Consider the following 15,246-nt stretch of genomic DNA (forward strand, 5'->3'; position numbering starts at 1 on the left):
AGATTATAACTGGAGCCACTACTCTCTGGTTAAACATTAGAGAAAAACGTGCCACTGTTTTTGCTGGTTTGTTTTTGGCGTTTCGTGTTGTTAGGTTGGCCGTGTGATCGGTTGGTGGGATGTTGTCAAATTCCAATTCATTCTAACCTAACCTTACTATTCCTTTGAAGTTAGGCCTATCCGTTATTTCAAGGACTTATATAAAAAAAAAAACTTATTTAAGACATTGCACGTTAAAACCTGTGCATTTAAAGTTATTTTGAAACATTATAAATTGTTTTTGATAATAAATAAATAGGCTACTAACTTATTTACCTCTTTCCAAGCTAGGTATATGGTGAAAATAGGCTAGTCAAGTTTCCTGGTTTGGAGATATTGGTTTAGTCTTGGGTTTACTGTGGCAGGTTTACCTATGGCATTTGATAAAGAACGACCATCGGTTTATGATCTTGTTAAAACGGGTTGATTTTGCTCGTATAATAAATAATTAAACTTATATTGCAATCATAATGTTGACATATTTTTGTTTGCTATCAACAAGACAATAGGTTGACGCCATCTTGATTTTTCCTCTAATTTGACAAATCCCACCAACCGATCACCTGGCCAACCTAACAACACGAAGCTCTGAATCAAAAACATCAAAAACAGTGGTACGTTTTTAAAACACAGAGTGGTTACTCCAGTTGTATTATTATAGCTCAGTGGTCACTTCACGTTAAATGTTATATTAAAAGTTCACTTCTGTGTAAAAATAGGTTATGTTTCTTCACAAATGTATTTGTTTTATGGTAACTGTAGGAAAAGTATAATGTGCAACTCGAGTTCAAAGTACAATTGCCTCACTCGAGAAACCATTCCTCACTCGCCTACGGCTCGTGAGTAAGGATTTCTCTCGAGTGAGTCAATTGCTCACTTTTCTCACTAGTTGCACAAATAACTAAGAGGCTGAGTGTAAGAAAAAAAGAAAATCTGATAAAACTGAATATGTATAGTACGAGTATGACATGTTAAACATTTTTAAAATTGAGGTAAAACTTATTCATTAGTTCTAAACTTCCATTATATTTCAAGGCTGAAAATTCATTTCCATTCATCACTTAAAAGCAAATAAATACCTTCATTTAATCAAGTACAAATAAAGTGAAAGATTACACAAAAATAATTTTAAAAATGAGGAATTTGTATAGAAAATACAAAATCTACTAGATTATTATTTATTACAACATTACGTTAAAAAGTAAAGTTAATTACTACATTAAATACATTAAAACTAACATTAATATACATCAAATGTCTCATGGCATGTTTTTAAACAAGATTTACAACTTCTTGAGAGTCTGTTGTTTGCATCTGTATCGTCCCAGCGTGTAGCCGATCAAAAGAATCAGGAAAGTTTTGATCAGGGAGCCGAACATCTGAAAAACAATATGTCATTGAATACTAGAACAGATGGAGCTATATGATACCACAAATACATGATGCAACATATGCTGTTATACGTCGTAGACTATAACTATAGTTCGGCCGCTTAGAAAGCGACCTCCTCCAGCATTGGTTTAGCATTAGCGCGCAGGTCGTTTTCTAAGCGGCCGAACTATAGATGCTGATAAGTATGGAGATAAACACAACAGTTTGATGTGGTTCCTCAGACTGTCAGAACTCTCACCCGATCAATAAATTGACTATTTACTCCTCCACTTACCTTCTATGATACTTATAACCCATGCTTATTACTCCCCTACTTGACCACTTGGCAAAAATGTAGCTAGTGTAAAATCAATGGCGGTAACCAGCTGTCTACTACCTCTTTATGCCTTTTTGTTACCTGGTTGTAATTTCTTTACTGGACAACAACCTTTTAGGAAAATTCAAAATGTGAAATAATCAATTAAACCAGTACTTTGACGTTGAAGCTAGTGAAGAACATGTGAGGGAGGAATCATAAAAATATGTTTGTGAATAACTGCGATATGCTTTAGCATTACATCTACTCGCCATCACTCAGGCCAAATCGCGAAATTTTCATAAATTTTATTTTGTTTACTGTTGAATAAGCTGCCTCAAGGTGGGAAGTATTATTCACGATTTCTAATTTAAGGTGCGTGTAACATAGTAAATTGTTCTGGGCGGAAAGTATTACGTTTTTAAATTATTATAACTGATAAAAAATAGTAGACAGTGATAAATCAACTTATTTTAGGCACGATTGTCCAAATCACGTCCCTAACAATTTCTTTTAAGATTTTTAAGCTGAAAATTATATGAATATCGTTTCGCTGAATTTTGCCCATTTGAAACAAAGTATTACAACGGTCTCTATCATAGTTACTTGATAGCATTTATTTCAGTTCCAAGAAGCAAATTAATATCAGTTCAAATTGTTTCAAAGCATGTGTTCAAAGGACCGGTTGAGTAAATAAACTAAATCATCCATCTCTAATTTGTGTTAAAATTTAACCAATACGGTGGCAGCCACTGAAACAGGTTTTATTGGGTATCCCTCATAGTCTATACATAACTATCAAAAAGTAATTTACTAGGATAAAGTCGAAACAAAAAAAAACGTGCTTTTAACACCATTACTTAGCATCAATAATTGTGATACTACTGCACAAAGCACAATTTCCTCGATGTTTTTATTACATTGAATAAACAATTTATAACTTATTTAGAACATTATTGAAGTCGAAAATAAGCACACAAGACTAAAAATATTAAGTTTCATTTGTAGTGTGGATCGTTGTGAAGAGGTACAGAGAAGTAAAATAGTAGAAGTAAGGTAATATCTGTCTAAAATTGTGTTTTAAAGACGTTTTAAACTTTAACGTTATATAACTTTCATTCTCGGAAAGATATTAACAAAAATATGTATACCATGCAATGCAGCACATAATTTTCCAACGTAGTTAAAAGGAATTAAAAAATAAGTTGATAACGTATTACGCATACAATTATACGTACGAACTTACATCGCTTTCCAGAAAACTCGAAAATGAAGCATAAATCCATAACTCAAACGGCATTGATACCGGCGACAGTGGCCCCTTTGGTATTCTAAACATTGCTGTCAAACAACACACACATAAACAATACTTACACTAGTGGTAGCAGGTTCCCTCTTAGGTTTCACCAGTCTAATTTTCCGCTTCCCAATCTTTCCTTCTACCATATTTTACTACATTTTATGGAATTGAAAATTGATTACGCCATCAATTTGATAATTTATGAATAATGTGATCGACGAAGATAATTGTTTCAATTTAGATAACGACGCTGAAATGAGCTCTCAATTAAGACGATACTTTCAACTGAGATATCTCTTTCAATGCCGATAATTGTGTTTAGTTAAGACACAGCATTATATGGTGCGCATACAACACATGCGGCATACAGTATATACAGGGTCTGCTATAATCATACGCAATCTGGATATAACATGTGAGGTATTCATGATTTTCGTACAACATTTGATTAGATAGAACTATATATTTCAACCCCATTTTAATTTCCAGCTAGTTTAGAAGAAAAATTAGCCAAGTCAAAAGGTACCAACAGAGTGCGCTAAAATAAATTACTGATTTCTGGAGAATACTCCAAATAATAACCCACCAAACTGAAAGGACAAAGTATTGTAATGTAAATTATGTCGGAGATGGTAACCAAGAGAACAATTACAGAAGTAATTTTGTGTAACATCAATTATCACAGGGGGGAAATAAGGGAACAGAGCAGTATATACTCTAACGCAAGCTAGGCTATAAGTGGTTTATTAATTCATGTCTATTATGAATCGAATAATTGGCTGGTCCATATAGATGGGATGTATAGAACACACATGTTTGATATACACCATGTATATTCTCTGTTCACAAAGTATAGTACGTATGATCTGCATAGAACATGCATCGTGCATAAAATAAATAACCACCGATTGTTAGTTAATTACTTAATATTAGATATATGTGAAAAAATTATGAATTGGATTTATATTATTTTATTCATAAATATGAATCCATGCAACCCACGGAATACTACCGTAGCCTAAACTCAAATGTTAATAAATATGAAGTTTTAAGTTAGATACTACGTAATGTTGACCTCCATAAATTTACAGCTATTTCAACTCATTGCTGTTATATTCATTTGTACATGCCCCATAAAATGCACGTTTTTTACTTAATAAAACTGGCAAATCACTACATGAGCAAATGTTAAGGCACTGACTGCTTATTAGTTTGTAAATCACTGAATATGAAGCACCATGTAGAGATGTGATGCATGGAGTCCTTTGTGTTGAACGAATAATAGATTACTAACTTCAACTACTGCAGGCAAGTCACTATCATCGTCCTGTAAGCAAGGATAAAGTAAGATGATTTGAAAGAATAGTTTGTGAATTATTGTAAAAACATAGAATGCAAATAATTTAAAAACTTTTTTGCCATAAATATTATTGACATGGCTTCCCTTATTTCAGACGTAAAATGTTAAGAACACTTTTTGAAATGTCACACAAACACACATGTAATAAATTCACTAATTGTTGTCTAATGTACCATCAAGTCATATGCTATATCTTTTTTGTCTCTATATAGTTTAAATGTGTAATTGAATGAAAAAAGCTGAACACACAATTTAATTTTGTGACGTATGTTAAACGTTTTAAAAATTGATATGTAACATTGGCATTAATTATTTCATGAATTATATACGCTGGAATTATTTTTGCCATCCATTGATAATCATGCTTGCCATAACTTACATATAAAAGACCAACAACTATAGCATCGAATATAACATTTATTTCAGACAACTAATTGAATGCATTCTTACAATTCGTAATAACTGTTTAACATTTCTTAAGTAAATTAATTGTTAAGCATGAGTGGATTACTTCTTTCCACAATCAACTGCTGCGTGGAAGGTTGTAGTACAATGTACAGTTTGTATTCTATGCCAAGCACGACACATGTATAAAACCTTATTTGCATTTTATAGATCTCCGTACTTAGTCCTGTGCTAATCTATTCGCAAGATTTACTACCGGGTACACTCCAGAATTAATTTTCTCATCTGTTCTTTGTGCAATACAGTAGTCTTACCACTGTTGGATATTTTATACTATTTTAACCAAAACTACATAACACTAAAGTGTATATAACAATAACTGATTGAACATTTAACAGGATCTGTAATCTAAATCTACCCATGCTATTAAATAAAATTTTAAACAGTGTTAGAGAACTTCACTAAGTAAATTTTACCCTCAGTTAAACAGTGACCTTTGTTGAAGGTCTTATTAAAACTTTAAAGATAAGAACTACTAATTACTCGGTTAAGAACATTGCAAAGTTCAAAGGATTCTTGAAAATCCTATCTGCAAATTGAAAACGCCTCTTCATCGAACGTGTTATTAGCGAGATTGCAACGGAGAGAGCAGAAGAAAAGTTTAATTAGTTTTAAAGCAACAGTTTTTTTAACCCGGATTTGAAACTATAGCCTATAACAGTAACTATTTTATGAATATAAGGGATCAATTATGTTTCATTTTGTGTTTGAAAGATAATAAAGAGTGAAATAGTTTGCTTTCACCTTACGGTTTTAGTGGTACCCGCATGTAATCGGTAACGTAAAATCTATAATATTATAATTTTTTGTACAAGTTATGGTAGTAACAAAGTCAGAGCATCTCTGCTAAATTACAGAGTGTGACTATTAAGGATCTAAAAGTAAATTTTGTCGAAGATTGATATAGCGAACTAACAATAATTTATAACGTTGTTGTACTAATCCCCCTAAAAGATAATTAAAAAATGTGCATGAAATATATTGAATACATTGAACACATTAGGTAAACACTCTTAATGAAATGTCAAATGTCGTGTTGATAAAAATAGAATGTGTTCATAGTTTACATAGACAAGTTTTAAAGAAATTAATTGTTTAAGTTCAAATTAAAATATTTTTTTACTACTACCATTTTGAATAGTGGAATATTACTTCACATAACTAGTTGCTACAGAAAAAAGAAGTATTTTTTTAGGATCTAGTATGAAAATATTTTATAATCGAAATGACTACAAGATTACCTAATTTCTTTAATTTCGCTCTCAAAAGAAGTATATGGATGATACCTCAGACCTATTGTAAGAAACTGACTTAATATTAAGGCAATCTTACGATTCTTGTAAAAAGGAAACACACATGGTTACAGGTAATTGAGCTTGACTTTTTATTTTATCGGTTCTAAAGTTGTAATACGATCAAATCAATGTTTTACTTTGTCCTACTCATTAACTGAGTCCTTAATTCTTGATAGAAGGATTGCAGTTTAAATAATGGATCACGAACCACTGATGCATACTTAATTTTATTCCTCTTTACGAAATTTACACTTCTGAATGTAGATATGCAGATATCTGAATGTAGGTAGTTGATATAAGGTAATTGTGTTTTATGGATTCGTTTGCTCAAGGACAACATCATCAAAGTACCAAACTACTGGTTGTCCCCTAGAAGTTTAAGGAGTAGGAAGGTATGAAACAGCTTATGAGTCGGCATCAAATCAGATCTAGACTAGACATGCCTGTGTGAAACCACACAGATATATCTTACTTCACTGTGGTGAAACGTATTTTATATGTGGAACCAAAGTATAAAATTATAAGATTACGTCTTCAGTTTGCTTACACTTTGAAACTATTAAAAATAGCCGTGTTTTAGAATAAATCATACTCAAACACATCACTCGTTTCACCCACGTCCCGTTTTATAACGCACTTAAAATTAAACTCAAAGGTTTGCATATGCTGAGTCCACTGCCTCCGCATAGCTTTCATTTTGTTCTAAAAAAGTGTTGATGCAACTTCAATAAATAAATACGTCGCATTGAATGTGAGTAATTCATTACAGGCTTTAGACGTTTGAAAACAGAAGTGTTCAATTCGATTTAATTGCTGAATCAATAATGTTTTAAAATACACATCTACTACTGTAACAGAGGTCGCGTGTAACACAAACAATCTGAATTTGCCGTCAATAATTGATATTCTCTACTTTAATTTGATTTTTATGTGATAAACTGTACATTTGGCCAGCTAAAGTAAACATTATGTCCACTGTTAAATATTTTAGTGGAGTCATAAATACTATAGACACTGGCGGGTAGGTGTTATTTACATAGGGTAGGTGTTTTATTACGGTTAGGTCTTATAGTACATATTTGAATTTCTAAGCGGATGTTCAATATTGGACTACTTTTAAATATAAATGTCATACTAAAGTTATAAAGAGCAACATTGTACCAGATAAGCTTAATTTCACTATGATGGGAAACAATAAAAGGAATTTGAATGCGCTATGAGGAGTTTTAAAACATGGCACCTCTTTTCATGTCCAGCCGAAATGTACTCATTAAATTGTATTCAGTTTAATAAAGCACAGTTAAGAAAACGTACGTTATTGTTTTTATTTTACTATATCTGATTAAAACTAGGCAAATACTCAGTAATTGGCATATACGAACGAAGAGCTCATTAGAGTTGTTGGAGATCAAAATTTAACACGTTACTCTGTGTTGAGAGGTTTTAAGGAATAATAATTAAATAAATAATAAATAAAAATGCCTTTATTTATCAAGCGTTTCTCAGTACAAATACTGCTTCTCAGAACAACTTTCGTCAATTAATTAGAGTTTCTTTTAAAAATTTGCCCTGAACATAGTATAATTGCGATACTGTACATTGTTTATTTTAATAAATAGTTCTTTATCTTATACAGATAAATCTTTGTATTCAGTATGAAAGTGTAATCACAAACTATGTTATTTTCTCGTAGATTGCTAGATCTGCGAACTGTAGTGAAGTTGGAATATGTGTTTTTGCCATTTACCAATGAAAAATAGTTTGATGAATTTTATGATAAGCATAGTTGTTTTCTTATGAAAAAATCATGGAAGTTGCCATAGCCACTGTATAAGACAGCAAATTAAATTCAGAATACAGAAAATAGCAACGTTTTGAACACCCTCAGTTTCCTTTATGATATGTGTTTGAAATCACTTCCTATTTTAAAAGTCATTAAGTATTCTTTACTTTGGAAAATCAACGTAATACATCAAAATACCTTTCTTGGCTCTATTAAATGAAAGTAAACAATCTCAGTTTTTAATTAAGCAATGTTTCTCCAGCTAGTCATTGCCATCTCTGATGGATTAGCTTTACTCAGTTTCATGATGATTTGTTTTTATTCTTTCTTAATTTTCCGAAGTAAATATACAGTTGGTTGGGAAATTATACATTGTTATATCAACTTGTGTAATCTTATTGAAAACAATTGTAATTTGTCCCAAGTTTACTATTGAATTGTAAAATGGAAAGAAGATCTGTTAATAACAATTAAAATAGAAAAAAAAAAACAACTCACAATACCTAAACTGTATCAAAGTATAACCGTGGGTGATATATCAGTGAAATACAGTCTGAACTTTAAGATATACAGATGGAAGTAAACAAGACGTCATTTATACGTCATTACTACGTCATTAATACGATTGTCGATTTTTTAATAAAAAGTTTTGTTCGTTTAGAGTTTTTTTTTGTTTGTCAAAAGTATTTTGGATACAGACTCAGATTTAATAAGATAAAACTACATGAGTTGTAAGCTCATCATATAAATACAAATTTAAAACATCTGATACGTTTCAACACAGAATTTTGCAATTTTGTTGGTGCAATTGCACATCTTCAACATTGTATTATTACAATGTTGAAGATGTTTTACAAAATTGAAAGTAAGGCTTTAGTCCTCTTTAAAAGGGCTCTTTTTATTAAACTTTAGAATAAAACAACGAGCACAAGAGTAAAAATAATTTAAAAACATCTGAAATTTTGGGTATCATTTGCATTTAATAATTATATGCCTACACACAAACTACTACAACAAACTATTAGGCCTATTTAAAAAATTAAACTATCAGCAACCGATAGATGACTTAACGATGGATTTAATCAGTTAGTTAATTCATTTCTCATTTCGTTAAACGGTTCAACTTTATTTAGTGGTACATAATGTACAAACCTGATATGTTCAAGCTACTGTCAATTTATTCTGAATCAGGGCTAATCTCGTAAGGTGTCCAGTATTGATTCCAGACAAACAGTTGATTACAATTATTAAATAAAAGTTATCCCAAATAAACCAACCCTAAGGAATGGCTTAAACATATTTTGATTGTTTTTTAAATACAGAATGGGCCAAAACCGGAGCTTCATTATATCAAAATTGTATTGTGAAATACAAACATAAGTCTGGTAATAATTAATTTGAATGTTTTTGAATATAAACATTTTGGCGAAATTAAATTGTGACGATTTAAAACGATATCACAATTAAAGCTCTCAATGTAGAAAATTTCGTTCTCTTTTGAAATACCTGTATTTTAAAACGTTTTTATTATGTCGCTTTCTTGTCCGCTACAAATTTTGCAACCGATTTTATACTAACTTCCCGATGAGCTAGGGACTTGAAACTTGAAACATATCTCACAAATGGAAGACAATGCAATATTATACAATTTAATTTTCATATTTCCCTTGGGCTACGCCCCATGGGCTTGTTTTTATTAAATCGACTTCTTGCAAATTTTGATACTTCCCGATGAGCTAGAGACTTGAAATTTGAAACATAGCTCACAAATGGATGACATTGCAATATTATATCATTTAGTTTTCATATTTCCTTTCGGGCTACGCCCCATAGGCTTGTTTTTATTGGCTCGCTTTCCTACAAATTTTGATATCAATTTTAAACGATGTAACCGATAAGCTAGAGACTTGAAATTTTAAACATAGCTCACAAATGCATGACAATGCGATATTATATCATTTAATTTTCATATTTCCCTTGGGCTACGCCCCATGGGCTTCCAAATTTTTCATGTTTACATTTTGAAAGGATGTAAATATATCAACTAAGTTAAGTCAGCTGTAAACACTTAAATTTGACAGTTCAAAAAGCAGAGGTTAAGAGGTACAGGTTCTGCTCCCAAGAGATTCTTTATACAAACAAACATTTCAAAATAAAGATAAACAATCTGATTGCAGATATAAAGGAGTTTGTTAATAATGTCATTTGTTATTTATTTAGTACTAGCTGTAACCCGCGGGCTTTGCCCCGTTTAACTTCTTAATTTTCAAGATTATCTCGTTCGCATGGCTCAATCACGTCCTGGTTGAAGTTTGTTCGCTACGCTCACTCACCTTTAGGTTGGAGCTCGTTCGCTACGCTCACTCACCTTTAGGTTGGAGCTCGTTCGCTACGCTAACTCGCCTCCAGGTTGAAGTTCGTTCGCTACGCTCACTCACCTTTTGGTTGCAAATTAGCTGTTGTCATAAATGTAAAAGAAATAATAGTGCTGCACCCTGTTGGTAATCCTTGTAACTTTAATGCTATTGAACATCATAGAACAGAACCAACTTGTTTAATTGAAACAGCTGTTAAGATTCAATAATTCCATTTCTCATAAGGTTAACATGGGAAACTCCAGAGCCACTGGGGCGGAGCCCGAAAGGATTTTTGAAATAAGAATATGCCTATATGTTAATCGGGAATGTGAGCTATTATCATGCCAAATTTCAGCCCAATCCGACCAGTATTTTTCGAGTTTACTTTTCCCATACACACATACACACATACAGCAACCACCTCTTTTTTTATAATAGTATAGATAGATAGATTATATAAAGTAAACAATAAATCAAATAGATTGATATATTTATAGTTAGTAGGTAGGCCATACATGCAATCTAATACATGGTTATATGCAAAGAAACTCAAATAAACCTTAGATTTCCCACATGCCTCTGTCTTAATCTGATATAGACGCTTGAAATAGATATAACATGCTTACACATTAAAACTAAAGTATAAAATAATTTATAAATAAAAAACTTTTTTAAACAAAACGTTTTTAAACGCCCTAAAAAGTAGAAAATAATTTACAAATAATTTATAAATATGTTGAGAGAGTATAAATACTTGTACGATTTAAAAGAAAAACGTGGGGTGCATGCAATAGATAGTTTACAATTGATTACCTTCACCTACTGAACTAATGTATTATTATCAATTAATTGCATGCACCCAACGTTTTAGTTTTAAATCGTACAAGTATGTATACTCTCTCAACATATTTATAAATTATTTGTAAATTATTTTCTACTTTTTAGGGCGTTTAAAAACGTTTTGTTTAAAAAAGTTTTTTATTTATAAATCATTATATACATCCCTACTTATCACGATTTATGATTTGACGCAGAGACGACTTTTAAAACCAACCTTATGTACCTTATTGTACTACTCATCAAAACTAAACTGTGTAACCGAATATACCCTGTCTGTAATGACATATATGTAGACTAGAACGTGGCGATGTGAGAGAGAGTTTCTACATTTCTGTCAGTTCGACTGTCAATTAGTGTTTACAGTCGAGCCGTCTACAAATTAGTTTGGTATTTTGACATTAGAATTTTGACACTGAAAAACTAAAAAAAAACCTATTGGTGATCCATAACATAGAAAGTATTGATATTTAATATTCCAGTGAAAACTATGAATGCAAGTGGATTTTATGAAATGTGTAATAATTTTACTTACTCAGCAATTACCTTGACTCCAACTCTTCCTAATTGGTAAAACAACAACATAGCCTATTTGTGGTATTTATTTTTACTGTCGATAACATATTTTCTAAATAACCAATTCACTCTAAAAGGTATTAGTAATGAGCAAAAGATGAGAATTTTCGTTGATTATGCTCACTTTTTATTATGATTATGATTTACAATAGTTTGTTACTCATCTATAATCTAAGTAAGTTTAAAAACGCCTTCTATTTACATGAATTTTATTCTGAATTTCCAAATTAGATTTATATTTATGTGGTTTAATTTGTTGACGTTATATTTTTTTAACAGCAAATTAAAATGAAGATTCTGTTACAAACGATTAATAAAAAAGAAACAAAACCCTTAATGCTGAAAGATATTGCTAGATAAAGAATTTAGGTTGGTTTTCAGTGTTTTTATCAATAAACTATCGGTATTAAAACTAAAGTGAAAGATGTAGTCACAACAAAAGTCAGTAGACACTAAACCATGTTAATTATTTCATAGAGATGAATACTTTGATCACTACGTTTTCCACTTCTTAGGAGTCCCGTAAAAGTGTTTTACAAAACTCTCTTTTATAATCTACTAGCTGCTTTACCCGTGCTTCGCAACGGGAAGAAAAACCAGTTTCATAATCATTGAAATAGATTTAGAATAAATAATTTATCATAAAGTTTTAGATTAAATAATCCTACCATTGATCTATTTTCATTTAAACGGTAGGACAATTACCAAGTAGGTTATACATAGATATGATACATTGGCATGCTGCACAGAGGTTTTAACACAGATGATTTATCAAATAAAATATGTAGGAAAAAGTAATTAAATGTATATAATGTAAATATGTATTCAATGCATTAAGATTCATTTACAGCCATTTAAGGTTGACGATGAAATAAATCTATATACTTCAGGTTTAAAATATAGCTATAGAAATAATACAAATTATTTTCGAACATGGACAGGCATGATTGGAAAGAGGGTTAACAAAACAAACATAATCATTTTCCTACAGTTACCTAACAATGTACATGTTCTCTCACTGATTTGAGAAAGCAAAGTGGCCAATTCGCTCATCAGTGAGAAAATGTTAACATTGCCTCACTCTACTTCCTTTGTCTCACTCCAGATTTGCAACGTGAAGCCACGAAATAGTGAGCGCGTAACATGCAGGCAACGTCGTATGCGCGCGAAGTACGTTGGCAGCACTGGTTGTAAATCAGCTGGTCAGCTGTTGTACTGTTGTATTCGTCACTTCACATTAAATGTTATATCAAAAGTTCACTTCTGTGTAAAAATAGGTTATGTTTCTTCACCAATTTATTTGTTTTATCGTAACTGTAGGAAAAGTATAATGTGCAACTCGAGTTCAAAGTACAATTGCCTCACTCGAGAAACCATTCCTCACTCGCCTACGGCTCGTGAGTAAGGATTTCTCTCGAGTGAGTCAATTGCTCACTTTTCTCACTAGTTGCACAAATAACTATTATCAAAGAAAACTTCATAGTTGTAAAACATTGAATTAAAATTAACTAGCTTAGCCTTTACAAAGTAAAGTAAAATATGTTTGTTTGTTGTCTCTTTCTTTAGTCTCTAAGAATCCCAAAGTTAATCGACTCTTCCTTTGTAATATAAATATAAATATCTTTGTGTCAAGAAACTGACCGATTTAATAGACTAAACCTAGAATACTCAATTCAACAAATAAACATTGTTTAAATTGATAATTTAACTATGAAAAATGAGGTCACTTTCGAAAAACTACGTACAAGAAATGTTTCACATTCCACGATTTTAGTTTACTTATCTATTGAAAAAGTATAAACAGAAGGAAACAAAATATGTGATATCGGAAAATCATCCGAAGGAAATGTCAGCAGTATAAATTATAACTTTGTGTCAATTAGGTCGTCTGTCGAAATTCTGAATCACCATTTAGAATCGGCTTACGAAGCTGAATGCTACATTAATATGGTTGTGGCCTTTATGCAGCACGACGTAGGATAACTAACAAAATAGTTCTATGGTTTAAGTTGTATAATACAGGGTTATTACAAATGATGTTCATGATTTCATACATACATAAAATATAGTTTTATTTGTTATGCAAATAATTAAAATGGTTACAATTTTTGAAAAACTCAAAAAGTTTCGACACAGACACACAGAACTGTAAATGCTTGATACGGGAACCCCTTGTGGTACGACAGATGTCAATAATGTAGTCAAGCTCTTGCTAGACCTTGAAAAGTGTGTCCAGGTCTATTGTTTCGATAGCATTGGTAATCCGTTGCTGGATCTCAAGTATGCTATCTGATAATGGTGATGTGTACGCCTTATCTTTGATGTATCCCCACAAGAAAAAAATCAGGGGGTGATGTCCGGAGATCTTGTCTTGCAGTTCAGGGGTGTGTCATTATTCGGACCACCGAGCTCGTTTCATATCTCAGGCAGCACATTGTTAAGTTCAGCCCTACTACAAGTAACATTCAAATGCAGCCATTTCTCTTAAATTTCAAGTATCACTTGCCAATATAGTGGTTACTAGGGGGATCATCGTTAAACCTGGTTCTAAAGTGTCGTTGCACACTAATAACAGATTGGTTAATGTAATATTCCAACTGGCAAAAAGCTGTCCTGCCTTCAAATTCAGCCATTACACAACACTTACAACAATTGACTTGACAAACAGCTGATATGCACCCAAACCAATGTAAATGAAACTTTGTGAGTTTTTCTTTCCAATGGTACCAACTAAAATAGTCTTGAAACAAATTGACCCAGTAATATTTATAATCAAAATCAGGAACATCATTTGTAATAACCCTGTATACCTAGTAGGCCTACATCGAACACAAGGCATATTTGTCCCAATTAAATCGGTACATGTAGGCTATGTTTGTCTGGTGCAATTAATGATATTTGCATACCTAACACACGCACGCTGATATTACAAATTAGATGTATGTGCATTCCTATTATTCTGAACTATACTAACATTATTTGTTACAAACTGTAAACGTTTGGGTCTGTTTTTCTTTAGGTATAAAATACCTATAAAATTTATTAAACTTTTATTCGTTTTAGTACTTCAGTAGTTTAGTCACTAGGAGAGATAGTATTAATACGACCTAAGAAAACCCTTTCAGCGAACTTTCTATATTGGCAGTAAGCTGTTACCGTAGGTTTCTTGGTAAAACCTACCATTAATAGACCCGGGACCCATTTACCTTTTAGTTTTGATGTCCTCAGAGGCAAAAACACCATCCGTTAAAGTTTATATTATATGTTATTTTAATTGAAAATAATTATGAAATCTTAAAAGAAATATTTCAGTGAAGCCCAATCAGCGAAATGGAAATTTGGTTGGTCTGCAGGTTTGCTGGGGTGTGGATTATTGTTTTAAGTTCTCGTATTTTGTGTTTTTTTTTTTATAATTTTAAATAATACACAAATACACTGAGCAACTCCATTCACTCGACCACTTGTTATTTAGCATTAACTGTTCCTGTAGCTGTTTCATAGCTTAGATGTAAATAATATTATGATAAATTAAGTTTTATTTTTATAT

Source organism: Macrosteles quadrilineatus, unplaced genomic scaffold (genome assembly GCF_028750875.1).
Source record: "Macrosteles quadrilineatus isolate MER2022 unplaced genomic scaffold, UCM_ALF_1.0 Scaffold_9__3_contigs__length_116548681, whole genome shotgun sequence".
NCBI lineage: Eukaryota > Metazoa > Arthropoda > Insecta > Hemiptera > Cicadellidae > Macrosteles > Macrosteles quadrilineatus.